General features: G+C 40.4%; 1 protein-coding gene across 1 annotated transcript in view; it reads right to left on the reverse strand.

The window, feature by feature from the left end:
• ank1a (ankyrin 1, erythrocytic a) overlaps positions 1 to 17,094 on the reverse strand; it is a 101,860-nt gene that overhangs the window by 63,430 nt on the left and 21,336 nt on the right. The window lies entirely within an intron of this gene.

The following is a 17,094-nucleotide window of genomic DNA, read 5'->3' on the forward strand; positions in this document are numbered from 1 at the left end:
GCCCGTTACACAATGGAGAGCCATCAGGATCTCCTCCCAATAGCTTCGGCTTGTTTTTCTTTGAATACTTTTCTGTCGAAGTTGGAATCCTTCATCAACACAAGAAAAAAAAGGATGGTAAAGATTAAAAAAACAATCAGAATAAGAATCTAAACGTCTCTAATCTGATCCCAACATAAGTTATAACAGCTGAGTCTGATCAGTAAAGTCTGGAGGTTTCCCCTTTTCAGGAATTATGTAGGATTTTTCTATAGAAACCCGTACCACTGAGTTATTTATTTAACACCAATATTCAGATTTTGTGATATGCTGTAGGCAATATGTCATTTTTTTCCTTTTGCTGAAAAACCACTATGATCTCTAGCAACCGAAACTCAACACATCGTAACAGTCTCCTCTCTCTCCAGACAGACCAACGTCAGCGTCCGCTCACACTCCCTCTGCTCAGATTTGGACCAAACTGCAGCCAACTGGAGTCCGGGTCACCCTGAAACACACATGCAGCCACACACTCGCACACACACAAGCCCCATCTGTTACTCTCCGCTGTTGTTGTGTCAGCACCAAAAACAACCCAACACAGCTCCTTTTGTGATGCTTGCTGCCCCTTTGCAACAGAAATACTTGTCAAGATTTGCAAAAGGGTGAAATTGCAGAATCCAGGGATTAATTACCCTGTCACGGCTGCTACGGCACCTTTACTATACGCAAGCAATTTTAGAATACAAATTGTGGTTTTAAGATGCGAGCTGTCATGCCAGAGGCCGTTTAGCACTTCAGCTGTTGGCTGAGGGAGACGTCCGGAGGCCACGGAGCATGACAAGGGAAAGAGATGTTACAAAGCTACAAGTTCAAGGATGTAAGCATCAACACCCAGGTCTATTTATTTTACAATTTTAGTGACTCCCAATGTGCACTATTGCACTATGGGTAATAAAATGTTATTCTACCCAAAAATTTAAAGCTGGTGTTACAAGTTCATGCTGATGAGAATTTTAACTGGAAACCAAAAAAATGTTTATTTTAAATGCAAGAATCCTTTTTTATGACACTCCACATGCATGCACACCTGCACGCCCGTGTGCGTGCAGGTGTGCATGCGTTTGTGTGTGTGAGTGTGTGTGTGTGTGTGTGTGTGTGGTGGGGCAGGTGTGACGCACAGCGCCATCAGCCGTTGAGTTTGTGTTGAGCTGCAGAGCATGGCAGCTTAAAAGAATAATTGGATTAAGCAGCAGACAGCTTGTGATGACTGAAAGGGGGTGAAGGGATGGAGGATGAAGATGATGGTGGGGTGGTGGTGGGGGGGGGGGTCTGAGGCAAAGAAGGAGGGAGAGAAAGGTGCTGAAAAGTCTAACAGGCCGTTTGCTCTGCAGCTTATGAGCGACCCAGGACAGGGAGCAGACATGCAGAGGGGAGTCAAACTGCTACGCCTCAGGTTAAAGGGATGAAGGAATAATATTTCTGTCCACGGCTCACATTAAACAGCAACCTCCCCTCCTCAAATAGTATTTCGGTGGTTATTTCAGCAGCTTGTTTTTCATATCTGCTGGCAGAACTCAGGATAAAACTACGAATGGCTGCACTTTGCACAGTTTCATGTATAAGAAAAACAATGTGCTAAACTTTGCAGAGAAGGCCACTTACAAAGTTACACTGCTAGCAGATTCTGTTGCATGTTGGCCGAAACACCTAAAAAGGCTGGTTTTAAACACGTCAATCTGAGAATAAAGATTAAAGCAAACAATAAAAGCATTAACTGAACTGTTTGATGAATGTCTTTGTTATGGTGCCATCCTCTGGCAGCTTTTTATCCTTGAACCTTAAATCATCAATGAACCAATTAACGAAAATACTATCGCTAGCAAAGGGAGGACAAAAGATCAAAGTTTGCTTCATTCATCAAAGAAGTAAAGCAAACATCTTCATTCAAATTAGACAAATAACTGAATATTCCTTGAAACAACTCTTACTCCGTCTGGTGTGTCTTATTCCTGCACTGCTTCAGCTTTTCCCTGGATAATCTACCTTCCTGTCCATTATGCTCCAGTGCAGAAAAAACATTGAGTAATCAAGTTTTTAATGTCACATGCCAAACTCACTCATTGGTTCTCTGTGAAAGGCTGACACAGTAGCTAAACTAAATGGACCCTACTAAATTATTCAACTCCTAAGGAGGAAAAAATATCAAGTGGAGTTCTACCAAGAAAGGATCTTCCCCGAGGTGACGGATGACACGGAGCTTCTGGGAATACCATGAGTCGTGTGAATGAACACATGAGGAAAATGGTCCTGTGAGACGTGGATCTACTGCTATAAATTATAAAAGTTATAATCTACATAACTCCCAGGTATTATAAGTAAGCATTTATGTTTTTTTAATAGCTCTGTGTTAAAATGTTTCTTTTTCTTTCAATATTACCTTTTTGCTAGTTTTGTGTGTTTCTTAAATGGACCAAAATATTTTTTGTTTCTCTGATTTTCATTGCATTAAATGAAACAGTATGTGAATGACTGCAAAGATAACAATAATTATAACAATAAATAACAACAATAATAATACATCTTTCCACTTTTAAACCCAGTGGGAACCAATGTAAACTCCATCAGCAGAGAGGTTATTTCTGGAGGAGACGCAGGTGGAGCCAGCAGGTGGGATGAAAGTCACCTTTCGCCATAACCTCTGCTTAAATACATCTATTGTTACCCAACTCTCCATCTGGGTTCAGAAGCTCACACTTTTATACATAAATCTGTTTTAAAATACTTTTGCATGCCTAAAGTTGCTGGACACACTTCAATAAATGTGAATCAGACTAGGACTTTATTTTTAGTTATTATTAACATTTATTTGTTGAATGCAGCATCTATTTATAAAAGTAAGCAAACATTTTCAGATAGCATTTTAGATACTCAGTTTTTGTTTATTTTTTGTTTATTTATTGTTATGTTCACTCTAGTAGATTTTTAAAGTATCACGTTTAGCTATTTATTCAATTGTCTTTTTATTTTTGTTTTTTATACTGGTTCGCCTGAGCTGCGTTGAGCTGCTGCAACAAAATGTTGTTCCTGTACACTTGTTGCACAGTGCATGATAACAAAAGGAATCTGATTCTGAATCTGAAATAGGAGTTTTGCAGCTTATTTGATCAAATTGCATCTTTTTTTTTGTTTAGAACGTGTCAGCCTGTTCTGCATTTCTACCTGAAAAAGGTACAATGTGCATCATTTTAAATAAACACAGAATGGGCAGATACATAAAAGGTGCAAAAACAGGTTTTTTAAAAGTCTTTTTAAAACATGTTCAGCAATACTTTTGAAAAAATAAAGTCGCAAGAGCATATTTTCACCCAAGTTGCATCACTTCCTCTATATAACAAGCTGCAAATCAAGTAACTGGCCCACTAAAATGATTTATACAACGACTACTGGACATTTAAACAGACACATTTTAAGATCATAAAGGGATTTTAATTTTAGAACTTATATCTTAAGTTTGCTCACAGCTTTTTTTAACTACAGGGTTTCATCTGCCTACACTGGACTACATTACTCAGAGATGCTCCTGATATTCTGTCCAGCTCGTCAGGGGTCAGATTAACATCACAGCACTCAGACTGACAATCTGCTTTGAAGTTTCAACCGTGGAGAGCCGCTATAAATCCGTCTGATCTTTGACTGGGCCATTTTCTGTCTGCAGATACTTATCAGGTGATGTTGAGGTGTTTAATGTGCCTCTGAGTCTATGTTAATGACGATAAACGTTACAAACTGTTGGTGTTACAGTAAAGTTATTCTATTTGACTCATTGAAATCTGAACATGAGAAAGCCAATATTTCTGATTTACCAGCAGAAGTATGTAAAGTTATGACAAACCCAAAAAGACAGGATCAGGGTTATATTTCATTATTCTTTTACATGCTTTATCACTGACATTAGTAGCCCCCGGTTCCCCTCCCTCCACAGAAAACCGTTGCTCTTCCATCTCAGACTATTTTTACCCAACATTGCATTACCATAATAAAACACATGCATGGCATAAAAGATAAACTCAAAGCAACAGCCAAGCCAAAAACCTGGATTTGAGAGGCTTATTTTCATCTTTCTTTTCTTGTCCTTTATTCTTTTATGTTGCTCTTTTCTTTCCGCTCACATAAATGGAAAGAGACATGCCTTTTCTTCCAGCCTGTGCCTCATTATGGAGCTTTTCAGGTCTGCTCTTTTGTACGAGCCCAGCCCGGAGCCACGCACAGACATGCTGGAGCAGCCGGCGGATTAGCCGGGCTCACGTCAGCACGCTGACAGAACCACCACTCAAGCAAACCCTTCAACGTTACATGCTTTTAATACGTGTGGCCAAAGAGTCATGCTTTGACTAAACCAACAGGAATAGCAGCTGAACTGCCTTCTTCAGGACAGACAACTGATTCAGATCCTACCAGGACATGGCCATCCCAACAATCCATGGGCCATTCAAACACACGGAGCATCATGTTTCAATCTGAACGATTAGATGTGTGCTCTCTATGTCACCGAATAGCCTAAGATCATGATCTGCTTTCTTTAAGCTTAGTGTGCAATAAAAGGAAATGTAACACTTGAATATCTCCTCAAAAATACAGATGATGCTGATAAAATATGGTTTAATAATAGAAATAAATATGATGAAAACAAGCCTGAGACTATTTATGAATATTTATGACACTTTTATGCTCCGGTCACTTATTTGTTCTGTTTTCAACATTCTTTGGCATAAACAGAAGACAGTTGGACAAAATCAGAACTAAAGTGTTTGCAACTGGATGGAGGACTGATGATTTAAGGTCTGAAAAGCTGGTGCAGTCAATTACAGGTGAAATTTAAAAAATTAGAATAAATTCAAAGCGTCATTTATTTCAGTAATTCAACTTAGTTAAAGTTAAAGTCCCATTAGTTGTCACACACACTGATGTGTGTGCGAAATTTGTTCTCCGCATTTGACCCATCCCCTGGGGGAGCGGTGAGCTGCAGACATGGCCGCGCTTGGGAACCATTTGGTGGTTTAACCCCCCAATCCAACCCCTTTATGCTGAGTGTCAAGCAGGGAGGCATTGGGTCCCATTTTTTCAAAGTCTTTGGTATGACCCGACCAGGAATCGAACCCTGATCTCCCAGTCTCAGGGCAGACACTCTACCACTAGACCACTGAGCTAGAGACCGTCTAAAGACTCAGGAACCCTTTGCAGGTGTTTTGGATTCATTATCTGATTAAAGTGTGACACTTTGAGCAATATTTTAATTGTCTGAGATTTTGAATTTGGGGTTTTCATCGGCTGTAAGCCATAATCATCACAATTACAAGAATTAAAGGCTTTAAATATCTGGCTTTGCATGGAATGAGTCCATCTCATATATTAGTTTTATCTTTATGTTGAGTTACTGAGGTAAATTGCACCATATTCAAATTTGTCAGGTTTCACTGTCATTCTGTTTATAATAGCGAGCCCGAGTCACGCCCACCTATTTACGGACCATGGGCCCCTGGAAGAACGACAAAATGAACGCAAGTCAGTGGGGCTAAAAATGCTCTTTTCTAATTCTGTTAGTTTTGTGCCATGAATTTCACACATGATGTCCGTGAATTTTAAAGACACATTTTGACACCAAGAACCTGCTTATTTTCTAACGGGGGAAACACTATTTTAGGTTTTGTGTGAAAATAAGTTCAGAACTACAAATGCGCTTCACGAAAGCGACGTCATCGAACCAGACACGGAGAAAACTGAGGGAAAATGGCTGTAAGTTCAGCAAACTTCCCACAGGAGGAAAGAACCACCATAAATCTGGTCATTTAGCTAGTAGCAGCTAGTTTGGGGAGAGGAGATTATGTGGTGACGTCACATATGCGACATGCCGATTTCTGGTGTGTAGTCATGGTAACTATGAACTTTTACAAGGTGATAAATCTCAAAGTATGTGACTGGTGTTGTGAAAACACCCATCAATAATTTTCTTTAAATTGCAGTACAACGTATGTGCAATCCAGGGCGTAAGGCAAAGCGGATTAGAAAATAGCTCTTTTAGTCCCGTTGACCAACATTCATTTTTCTGGGGACCCATGAGGTGACCGGAAAGGGAGGAGACTTATAGGCTCCCTATCCAGATCCCGCCAGGGGTCTTTACATCCTTGTGCTGTGTTGTTGCTCATGTTTTCCCATCTAATACCTCATCTACCTCATTGCACTGAAATGTTTTTTGTACTTTTGTGGTTTTATCTTGTTGTTACCCTGATTTTCCATTTCACCATAGAACTGTGTTTTTACATCTTTTTAATATGTTTTTATCATATTTTACCATAATTTTCTACCCATTTATGTTTTACCCTGTTTATGGTGCAAGGTGACAGGGAGCATCCTGAAAAACCACGAGGGCGCTTAACAGAACAACAAAAGTTTTTTTTAATGATTCAAAAATATGTTGTAATAAAAAATGAGGAAAATAAAAAATGCAGATTAAAAAATGTGAAGGAAGACAAAAATTAATAAAATAATCTGATCTAAAATAGTCTACTCACAAACAAACACAAGGATACCTGCAAGCATAAAAACACACTGCCTGAATCTGCATACATCTAAAATAAGCTCTGTAGGTACGTGTGAGCCTTAGATAGTCCCATAACTTAGATTTGGTCTCAACAATTAATGAGTTTTGCACCAATATTGTGTCACTGTCACTCAAGTTTCACTAACTTTCATGTTTTTATTATTTTGCATTTGGGTTTAAATACAATTAGGCACAGATTATTCAAACAATAATGTTAGTATTCATATAACATTTGTTCATTCAACCATATTATTATTTAATGATTATTTAACTTACGAGTTGTAAAAGTTCTTCTTTCATGAGAGTGTGCAATCCTGCGGTCTTATCAAAAGAAGGCTTTGTTTGGGAACACAGGCTGACATCTTGTGTCCCTGAAATGTCAACAAGGACTGCAGAATCTTCTGGCTTGTTGGAAGATAGGATGTAAAATCCACCTTAGAGAATGGAATTATGTCTGTAGCTGACCGGTGGCATGTAGGTCAATATGTAGGTGAAAACTGACCATTTCTGGATGTTACACGACAAAAAAGAGTTAATAAAGTTCCCAGCAGTTTCTTGATTCTATTTTACATGTGCTTAAGGATTCCTGCAAATGGGTTTTATTTGTACCTGAAGTGCAGCATCAGCCAAGACATCAAGTATTTAACCATTTTTTGACCGCTGCTGCTACAAAAGCAGCAAACGCTGCAGAGGCATAATGTGGATGTGCAATAAAAATGGCTCCTGTGGTTCTCTTAAGATGAAGCTTTATTGCAAACATTCCTTAGTTAAAGTCACCCTTGGAAAATGGGATGAAGGGTAATGTTGTCAGTAAAGTGAGGGGCCAAAAAAATCAGCGGCTGTTTTACTGCAGAGCATCAACCCAATCAAATCTCGCTGGAACATTTACAGCTGTGTCAATTAAATAGAAAACACGCACAAATTAGGTGTTCAAATATGGAAAACTTTACATTTTTATCATCTTAATATTAAGCTTATTACATATACGTAATAATTACCTTCATATTATTACTCTTACTGCCTCAAATAAAGACTAAATAAAATGTTACAGGAAACAAAAGCATCCTGGACATAAAAGTTATTATAATGTATCAGTTTATATCTGAGGTCTCTTTATACATTTCTCTCTCAAACACCTTCATTAACACCCACGGAGTCTCTTACACTTTGGTTTCTTACATGAACATGAGGTGGACAGATTGAGCTCCTCTGCAGCTCTTCACCGACTCTGCAGTCAGCACAAAACCCATGCACACACTGAGACAGGAAATAAGATACATAAGGCCCCTCTTTCACATGCCCTTAGTAATAACTCAACAGTCAACCTTGTGTCATTGCAGCTCTGCAAACGCCTGCACAAATGTTTGCACAAATGACCTGCACCAATTCATTTTAAGGTCCATGTAAGAAAAAAAATCACTTCAATACACAGCAGCTTAACACATCTAAAAATAGCCCCAAATGGCACCCCGACTGTCATCATTACGTGTTCGTCGTCCTTATCGCCCATGTGGGGCTCATTTGTTCCGGGGAAAGTCAAGCTGCTTTCATGGAGCTTTTGGTTACGTCAGCCTTTTCTCTGAAATTTCCAGCGTGCATTCCTAAGCTCCTTCCCTTCTTTTCTTCCTCCCCCTTTTTCTTTTGCTTCTCTCTGCCTTTTTAATGAGACACATAGAGGAGTGACAAACAGCAGAGTCCAGAGAGAAAAAGATGAAGGAGGTGTAACGTCCAGCAGTGGTCAGTTAAGGTACAGTCTGACCTTTCAACATCTGTTCAACATCTGGTCAGAAAGGAGACACAACACTGCATGTGTTCCCTTTAAATGAGCCTGCCTTCATGCCAGCTGGGATTCACAGACTCTGCAAGTCTGAAAGATAAACAACAACTTTCTTTCCCAAGGTCCCATCTGCCTGCCTCCACAGAAGGAACAACTTCAGCTTGAATCAGTTGCTAAATTTGAGAATGATTTCCTAAATCAATATGAACTTCTTCCATGACTTATAATAGAGATCATCATTAAATAAACATTTGTTTATTACTCTTTATAATAATTATAGTATAATAAAATGTGTCATTAATCTGTGCTCACTGAATGGATGTTATGTTATGTTTGTCTACTAGAACCTGCCATGTGTTCAACTTGTTTTGACGATGAGGTCCTCACACCTGCACCCACACAATAACAAGTAAGGCTAAGGTAAACCCTGTCACACATAGTCAGAACATCCTGTATCAAGAAGCCGTTTGTCTGAGTTGTCTGGGTAACATCTCTCAAACTTGTCAGCCTCTGATTGGCTGTGCAAATTATAACATCAAAACCTTAAAACTGGATCATCATGAGTGATTCGACAGTTCTAGAGAATCGCTCAACCCAGCCATCTATAGCAAAACCTCTTTAACCATCAAAGATTTTGACACGTTGTCAAAATCTTTTTGCACCTACAAAGCTGAAGAGCAAACAGTTCCTGCAGAAACAAAGCTGATCTTGTTAGACTCCTTAAGAGTCCGCCAGACGCACGGTTCCATCCAGCTGTTGTGACCCGAGACATCTCTGGGCTGAAGAGTCGGTACCACGGTATTCTACAGCCCTCCGGTGCCAGAGGTCAGCCGACCCCTGCGACTTTCGGATCTACCAAGAGGGTCTCTCCAAAACGGGTGAAGTAGACATGACAGATTGTGTCTGATGCTCTTCTGATGATAACAACTTTATAGCTTAGAGCAAACCAAATTCTTTTCACCAGAACTCAGCTTATTTTGATAAGGAAGCTCTGACTGACATCATATTCACACATAGGTTCCTTCATCACGTTTAGTTACATCCACTCACAGTAAATGCTTAGGTAATTAGTCATGTTTTAATTGTTTGCTAAATAAATTCTTACTTTTATAAATCTGACTCTTTCTTGAAGTAACACGAAGTGTGGTTGATCACTGAAAAAGCAAAGAACCTAGATCTTCTGAATTAAATCCTGGAATCTTCTGAATAATTACAATAAAGACCTAGCAGGTTTATATTTTATATCTATGTAGAATATTACATCTTCCTGGTCATAACAAATAAAAATAATCGATTTGCCTACGCTACAGAGGACGTATGGAGACATCCTAGAGGACAAATGTTTTGTGTCATAACCTGCAGTGAGGCAGCAACACATGACAAAGCAAAAAGGAAAAATAGGGAAATGTGTGTGGAGTTCTGTTTAACTGTGCACGTAGTACTGGAGGAATCCTCTAAGGCAGGGGTGCCCAATCCTGGTCCTCGAGGGCCGGTATCCAGCACGTTTCAGTTTTAACTCCGCTTCAACACACCTGATTTAAATCAGCAGGTGATTAGCAGGCTTCTGCAGAGCTTGATGAGATGCTGCACAGGTGATTCAACCAGTTAATCAAGTGTGTTGGAGCAGAAAAACCCAAAAACCTGCTGGATACCGGCCCTCCAGCGCCAGGATTGGGCACCCCTGCTCTAAGGGCAGAATACAGACCAGATAGAGTCAGATTTGCAGGGTACAAACAAAACAAACATGGTGACTATAGAAGAGATCAGCAGCTGATTAAATTTGAGATCACAACAGAAAAAAAGACAGCAACGGTTTTATTGAAGGTAAGAATCAGACACGACGTGTCAATGGCGAGTGTGTCTCACTCGTTTTCTAATGAGACAAACAGATGATGCACACTCCTCTTCAGGTTACTCACATATTGCAGCTTGTGAACACTTTGCGTTAATTTCAGAGGATGTGCACAAACAACGATTCTAAAAAAATACGCATGATAGACGAGGCAGCCATGATTAACACACATTTGAATTACACAAGGACACACAAGGATTAAAAGCAACCTCAGTAATGAGACTCTAAACCAGAGAGTTGTTGTGTTTAACCTGCAGATTATGTCATCAATGATTTGTTTTAACTGAAAAAAGGCCAAAGATTTCCTGAACTCATAAACATCAGTCTCATTTTTTTAACTAACATCCACGTTTCTGTTCTGAAACTCCTGAAACTGAAGTTTATGCTATTTACTTCACCAGCTGTGCAGATATGAAGCAATATTTAACACAAATCTGCAAAAAACTCTTTAGAGATGTATTCTCCACATATGATGTATGATGCTGGCCTAGTGTGAATACGCTTTCTAAGTAGGTTGCCCCACTAATGTTGAAACATGAGCTAACAAAACCAAACTGGCTGATGATGCTCTTTAGGAGGAATTTACCTTCACTAAGCAAAAAAGAAAAAAGTTCTTTGTTTGTAATGAGAGTTACGATTATGAAGGTGGACGTCTTCATGTATGTTCTTCCTCTGGAGAGCAGGTCACTGTTATTTTTCAATGCTGTCTATAAACCTGCAGAAATTGTGCAAACCAAAAGCTTCATCCAACACCTCACTGCTGCTCCTCATTTAGAGGCTCAAACTGTTGGCCTGCATGGAGATCAGTTCCAGCTCTATGTCTAAATTTACTTTCCTCTCAAAGTATTAAAACGAGAAAGGACACATTCCTCACAGCTGCACACCTGCGGCTTGAGGGGAAAAACACTTCTACTCTCACAAAGGAGGTATTCTCCTTCCAAATGAAACATAAAACAACAACAAAGAAGCTCCTAGACCTCGGACAAGCCCACTAAGGAGGCACTTGAGGCGGGATTTGATGTGTGAAAGTAATTTGAGGAGGTTATCAAAGTAGAGGACGTATGAAGGGACACACATGGAAAGGACGAGGGTCAGTTCAAGGGCTAAACAGAAAGAAAAGCAGGAGAGAGTTAAAAAAACTGTGAACATCTTGAAAAGTGGAGAACTGGACAGAATGAGAGTTTTAAAGAGGAGAAGAGGTTTTTAAATGGGGCATTATAAATGAAGCTGTACCTGATGAAAAGGGTCAAGAGGAAGGAAAAAATAGTCGAGTGAAAAGGTGATACACTGTTGGCTCTGCTGAAGGAGCGTGTTTGTGTTGGGAGGCCCGGTGTGTGGGAAAGTGCTTAGAACAGCTGAGCTGTGGAGCACAAAAGCCTGGGTTCAAATGTTAATTTACATCCAAAAAAAGGATGATTTCTTATGAACATTTTAGTGCATCCTCCACTTTGTCACCAAAGTATAACAGACGCCATGTTTACTGCTCTGTTGTGTCCAGAAAGGACAGGAGAACAAACACTGATTCAAGTTAGGTGAAATATTGCTTTAAAATATAATCTCAGTAAAAACAAACAGTTTAAAATCAAACAAAGTTGTTTCCATCCTCGACGGAAAGATGGACGCCGTCTTTTCAATTAAAGGAGCGTGAAAAAGGTTCAAGCTGCTGAGGAAATAAGTCAGATGCATATAAACTTACACCCTTGTCATTCTGTTTTAAACTACAGCACAGTCGACACAAGCCCAAACACACACATTTGCACACGTCTTCGGGTTAAATTGTTTTTAAAAAATGCTCATTTTTGTCACCTCATATTGTTGTTATTCAAAAATAAGAGTGATGTTTTGGGAGTTTTGATAACCTTGTTTATGCAGCACAGAGGAGAAACACACACACACACACACACACAACCTGTGTATTTAAGGTCTCTTTCAGACCTGGAGTCAACAGATTTGACTCTTTGCAAGTTCCCACAGCTTATTATTTACTTAAGAGATCCCCCATAATTTATTTTTACTTTACGTTAATAGTGTTATCAGAGGCTGAATACTAATTAATTGATGATACTGATGATGTTTTCTAGATTTAAAATGTAAAATGCATCTAATGGGTTAATTAGCATTTACATGAAACTATATTTCAGTGCAACAATGAACTATATTAAATGACAAAACCGTTTCTTTTCACATATTTTGCTGTTAATGTCATCCCTAAATCCACTGTTTGTAGCATTGTTTCTCCATCACTTTGAATGAGGGTTTGGAGTTACAGTCAACATGAAACTACAAAAATTCTGATTAACCATTTGAAAACTGTCATTGTGAACACATCACATAGTACAAATCCTGAGTTAATGTTTCAGAGACAGCTCTTCTGTGAGTTCAAACTTCCCAAAACAAAAGACGAGGAACATCTAAATCGTGTGTCCTGTCTTTTGATCAGATGTTACATCATGGTTGGTAATCTCCATAACTGCACCACAAATAAATACCTCAGTCTGCTGGATCAGTTCTAATGTCAATAATTAATTAGAAGATTTAACAGTTCATAAAGAAAGGTGTGTGTTATTGAAAGATTTTTATGTTCCTAACATATATCTTTGACTAAAATCAGAATCAATGAGTTAATCTGAAATTTACCTTAAAATCACTTGTAAATATTCAGGCTGTGGTCATTTATCAAAGCATCAACTGATGTTTGGACAGCCCTAGAAAACTCTTTAGTATGTAGTGGAGAAGTTAAGTTTATCATTGCTATGATGAACATTACCTGAGAAACAATAATGATGTTAAAACACATAGCAGTGGTGATCTGTGGCGCTGTCCGTGGTGCTGAAGTCAAACAAACCTGTAAAAGCAGCGTTGTCCCCTCACTCTCTCCAATTTTCAGTTTGATCTTATAATTCGATCATTTTTCAAGCCATAAATTATATAATACTAACTACTCCATATCACATTGGGGTTTATATTTGAATGACCATTGAATGAATACACTGTGCAAAGCTATTTTTGGTCTCCTGTTTGTTTTCTTTTCATTCTTTTATTCCGAAGCATCAAATCTGCTGAATATGCACTGGAGACAAAGCTGCATTCACAGAAAAACATTTATAGAGGAAACACCAAAGACAGCTCAGGTGTGAAGTATGAAATGAGTAGCAACAATGGAGGGAAACATCTGTCAGGGTCTCTTTTGTGCAGCTGGTAATACGTTTTGTATTTTAATTAGGTTTCCTTGATTTACCTTCGTTCCTCTTATGCCTGACTTCAGATTGCTCTTTATGACCCAATAAAATGTTTCGTTCACATATTCAGTGCAAAAAAATTTCTTAATAACATGATTTAGTGGCAGCAAACGTGTTAAAGCGTCAGCTTTTTCCTTTTCTGCCTGTGTGTGAGCCCTGGGACGGACTGGTGACGTGTCCAGACCATACCTCACCTCTGACCCAATGACAGCGTTAATAGGCTCCACACAAAGACATGTGCCTTTATGAATAAAGCAATGTATATGAGTGCCTATGAATATGTCTTTGGCTGCAGTCCAATAGGATCACAGCAATAATGTGCTACATATGTATTATCATGCACCAGCTGAGCTCAGGGAAATGTGATGTGACATGACTGACATGTATGACTGGAGAGGTTTTTTTGTACATAAACAGTAAATTCATAAAAATTGCTGGAAAAGGATAAGTGTTCATTTGTCTTATAAAGCTGCATAAAAAGGGACTAAAACTTGTAACTTTACAATATTATACTACTCTCTTCATAAATATTTTCTAAGGGAACCCAATGCATTCAGAATAGTGACAACAGCTGGTTGCTCCCTGCTCAGCGTCGTAAATGTTTGTGTGCATCTTGAGAGCTGGAGGACGAAGCTCACCTCTTCTGCCGTTAAATCATTCATGACCCTGCAGTGCTGTGGACCACCCAGCGCCAGACCTGCCTCCACTGATCTGCAGCTCCACTCTGAAAGCAACACACACATACGCGCATACACACACGCGCAAACACACAGCTAGAACAACGGTTTCAAGCTCTGCACCAAAATTTCACTTCCCAGACCTGAGGTGTAAGTGCTCATCTGAGCAGGTACACGTTCACAAACACTCAGTTGGTTTGTGTCACCCTGCTTTAGTTTCCTTCTGCATCCTTCACCTCCCTGGGTGGAACTGTAAAATAACAGCTGCCTGAGGAAGCTCTGTCAGGTCATGTTGCGTACCAATTCTTTTTCCATCAGACGATCCTTTCCTCAACATGTTGACAGACGACAGACCTGCTGATCTTGTTTTAATATACCTACATAACAGATACACAGATACACATATACATTACACAGAGATAAGCCCTTTTCTGGTCAGTAACAAGATGGCGCCTGTGCTTGGCTTAGTCGCGGTCACCGGCCACTTTTTCAAACTTTTCTCCACTAACCTCCTCTTTTCCACCTTGCTCCTGTCTACGATCCTCTTCGGTAGTGTCCCTGCTACCATCTCCTATGATTGCCAGACTCTTTTGTCCTTCCGTTCATTCACGATCGTCCAAGATGCACCGAGGACATACCTCCCTGTTTGTTTATCTGAGTGGCGCACGGGCCCGGAGCCAAACGACGATTCCAACCAGGACGCCTCCAGCGATGTTTATCCAGTCCCGGGAAAATGTCGGAGGAAAAGAGGTAAACGAGCAGGAATCCAGGTGAGAATAAGACTTCTCTTAAAGTGTGGTTTATCTGGTAAACATCGGCGTGATCTTCTAGCTTCTTGTCCTTTGTTTGGCGACTTGAGCGCCACTTCCGGAATCCCGCCAGGCCGAGTTGCAGCGCGGTTTCTCCGTCCAAGTTTTTTAAGATCGGTTTATCTTCATTCCTCAGTGGTTTCTCCTCCTGTTCCCTCCATAAGTGTTTTTTATAAACACCGTGGATCTAACCCTGCTAATTTACGTCCACTAACTCCAGCTGTTTCTGTAGTTTCTGATTCCTCCTCCTCACACAGCATGGCTCTATTAAACACCTGCTCTGTTAACAATAAGACCTTCCTGCTCAATGATCTAATTCTCTCTAAAAACCTGGATTTTCTGTATCTGACTGAAGTTTGGCAGCAAACATCTGATTATTCTGGTCTGACTGAACTCTGCCCGAGTGGTTATTCTTTTCTTAGCCAGCCCCGGGGTTCTGGTCGTGGTGGAGGCCTAGCTGTTGTTTTTAGAGACCATCTTCCATGTAGCTCTACAATCTCTGGTCACTTTGCTTCCTTTGAACTGCAGCAGATTAAAGTCAGGTGTAAGGACTCGTTCTACTGTGCTGTGGTCTATCGTCCACCTGGTCCAAACAGTTATTTCCTTCAGGAGTTTAGTGACTTTCTGTCCTCTACTGTGAAGCTGTCTAGACTGGTGATTGTTGGTGATTTTAACATCCACATTGATGATCCCTCTGATCACTTTGCCATGAATTTTGTCAGCCTTATGGACTCTTTCAGCTTTACCCAGCATGTTTCTGGCCCCACACACACCGGGGGGCACACTCTAGACCTTGTTTTTACCCTGGGTCTAACAATGCTGACAGTGTTTGTCCTGAGGACATTTGTATTTCAGATCACCATTGTATTTTCTTTAACTTGTCAGTTTCTGCATCCCCACCTCCTGCTCGCTGTATGGTTAGTTCTCGTTTTCTTAATGAGAGCACAGCTAGCAATTTTTCTGCTGCTTTTGATCCACCCTGTTCTTCTGATAACGACCAAGATTCCTAAACTTCTCAGTTTAACGAGCACTGCCTCTCCATTCTGGACAACATCTGTCCTGTCAGAACCAGATCAGTTCCTGCAGTGAACCCTACTCCCTGGTTTAATGACAGCCTTCGCAGCCTGAAGCGCCAATGCAGAAAAATTGAGCGCTTGTGTAAGAAAACCCATCTCCACGTCCATCTGCTGCACCTAAAGGATCTTCTGCAATCCTTTTACTCTGCAGTCAGAGACAATAGGGTTTCCTATTTTTCCAACCTGGTGTCCCAGAGCAAAGAGAACCCCAAGGTGCTGTTTAACACCATCAGCAGCATCGTCTCTCCTGCCTCTCCTACAGCCTCCATCCACTCTGTTGCAGACTGTGAGAACTTTCTGTCTTTCTTTGTGGACAAAGTCAATAAGGTTAGATCTAGCATCTCTCCTTCAGCCTTATCACTGCCTCTCCCCACTCCAACCAGGCCCATCATCCTAGATAGCTTTGCTCCTGTTTCTTTGCCTGAGTTAACCAAACCTATGAAGACCTCTGATTGCCCCCTCGACATCTTACCCTCATCTTTGTTTAAAAGTGCTTTTCAGTCCATCGGTCCCAGCGTGCTCTCTATAATTAATGCTTCTCTGGTTTCTGGTCAGGTCCCTGCTTACTTTAAGAACGCTGTAATCCACCCGCTTCTTAAAAAACCAAGTCTCGATCCCTCTCTCCACAGCAGCTTCAGACCCATCTCTAAACTTCTGTTCATCTCCAAGATCTTGGAAAAGGTTGTGGACAAACAACTCACAGCTACTATTGATGAACATAAAATCTATGATTGCTTACAGTCAGGTTTTCGTAGAGCTCATTCTACTGAAACAGCTCTTCTTAGGGTCTCTAACTCTGACTCACAGTGATGCAGGGGACTGTTCTGTTCCGGTCCTGCTGGACCTGACTGCAGCCTTTGACACTGCTGACCATCACCTGCTAATGGAGAGGCTGAGAGACTGGGTAGGCCTATCAGGAACTGCTCTGGAGTGGTTCTCCTCTTATCTCTCTGATCACTTCTTTTCTGTGGCCGTCTCCAAGTTTAGGTCCTCCACCACCTCCCTTACCAATGGTGTCCCACAAGGTTCTGTGCTGGGGCCTCAGCTCTTCCTCCTCTATCTGCTTCCTCTTCAGCACATCCTG

The sequence above is a fragment of the Nothobranchius furzeri genome, chromosome 17, assembly GCF_043380555.1.
Source record: "Nothobranchius furzeri strain GRZ-AD chromosome 17, NfurGRZ-RIMD1, whole genome shotgun sequence".
Taxonomy (NCBI): domain Eukaryota; kingdom Metazoa; phylum Chordata; class Actinopteri; order Cyprinodontiformes; family Nothobranchiidae; genus Nothobranchius; species Nothobranchius furzeri.